General features: G+C 37.2%; 1 protein-coding gene across 1 annotated transcript in view; it reads left to right on the forward strand.

Moving 5' to 3' along the window:
- The window catches only part of RPS6KA6 (ribosomal protein S6 kinase A6), a 1,361,734-nt gene extending 1,361,518 nt beyond the window's left edge, over positions 1 to 216 (forward strand). Inside the window, exon 22 of the mRNA XM_044057140.1 lies at positions 1 to 216. This exon is cut by the window's left edge and continues 924 nt beyond it. The gene's annotated coding sequence lies outside the window, so the exon portion shown is untranslated.
- The last annotated feature ends 1,436 nt before the right edge of the window (positions 217 to 1,652 follow it).

The raw sequence follows: 1,652 nt of genomic DNA on the forward strand, positions 1-1,652 counted from the left end.
TTATGACATTCTGAATCTACTGAAAAGATACGTTATAGCAGAGCATAACAGCAGTATTTAATGCTGCTTGTGCCCATTGTAAAAGTGGTTGTCAAGTTATAAAGAACTAATCAGTAAATTCTACTCCTTTAATTTTCTTTGGAATATCTTCTGTTTGAAGTCTTTGAAGTAAAACCTGTTTCTTTAGTGCATATTTTATAAGTCAAAATATTTGCAAGTCCCCCTTATGTAGAATCATGTAAAGACCCCCGTCCCAGAAAACAGGGATACCTATTTCCTACTTGATGTAGTTCAGGTGTTTTCCCTGGCAATCTGGTTATTTTGGGTTTGTTATTAAACTACTACTAAGCAAAACTTCTTTAGTTGAAATCCCATTTTCTCAAATCCCAATGTAATACAAACCTCCCTTTCACCAATATGGTGTGATCTTATAGTTAGTGTATGTAAAGAATAATGGGTATAGGGGTGAAGCTCCCCACTGCACCCAGGGTAAACCCAATATGTTTCACTTGGGTGAATATAAGAGTCCCATTAGATCAGGATTTGCCAAAATGCTGTTTTCAGCCTAATATGTTTCACCAGGACATAGTAAGATTCTTTGGCATAGTTTTTACACAGTGGCATATATTCTGTGTTAGAACTCTGGGTAATTTAGAAACAATTAGGAAATAATTCTGGTTCTTGCCTTGTTAGGGGCATTGATTGCTTGTGTCATTTTGACAGAGTAATCAGCCAGAAATGTATATTTTCAAAATACATAGATATTACTAAAAATAAGTGTATGATTTCGAAATACATAGATGTTACTAAAATATACCGTTTCATTTTGCAACCAAGGCACTTAAGGATAAGTGCTCCAATCGTAAGAATAGACCTTCATAGCTGGTGGAACCTGTTTGTGCATTATGTTATAAATTGCCCTAAGATGAGTCATTACACTGCAGGTAAGTCAGGTACAGCTGTGCAGAGTTTAGTGTTAGATCATGTGATGGGTTCTGCAAATTGATGGAAAGTTTGTTAACAGTACAAGGTGCATTCAGTGGCTGTAGTGTATATTAACTAAGAAGCATTTTGTTTTAACATTATTTTTAATGCTAGCTTGTTCCCTGCTTTCTTTGAGTGTCCAGGGACAGGGTTTAACTTTATCCTGTCAGTTACCTTCTGCAAGTTTACACCTTCACACCTTTTCCCTGATCCTAAAGTCTTTACCCTGCAGTATCTAGCACCTTGTCCTCTTCTTACGGTGAGGTGCTACTACATCTGAATGCTGTAGCTTCAGCAGAGTACTTTTGCCCCTGTTTCTTGTAGTAGGGTCCCAAACTTATGCATGCAAAATAATCAGTCCCACCTTCTCACGATACTGCTCTTCTGCTGTCAGCTGTGTTTTCTTTGAGAGAAACAGTACATCAGCACTGCATTTTTGTATCTTTGACATTGCCATAACATTTCATTTGTCTCTCATAAATCTGATTTTTGTGCCCAGACAATGAAGACTATAGTCCTCAAACAGTGTCCAACAATATAATACTGAACTTCTAATTAATTGCAAAATCAGTATTACTGGGATTCCTATTATTGTCCTAGTTCTCACATTATTTGTTGTTGTGTCTTTCGGCTTTTCCTGGTTAGGGGTCGCCACAGTGGAACTCCGG

This window comes from Protopterus annectens, chromosome 15.part0 (assembly GCF_019279795.1).
Source record: "Protopterus annectens isolate FY-2018-M chromosome 15.part0, PAN1.0, whole genome shotgun sequence".
NCBI lineage: Eukaryota > Metazoa > Chordata > Ceratodontiformes > Protopteridae > Protopterus > Protopterus annectens.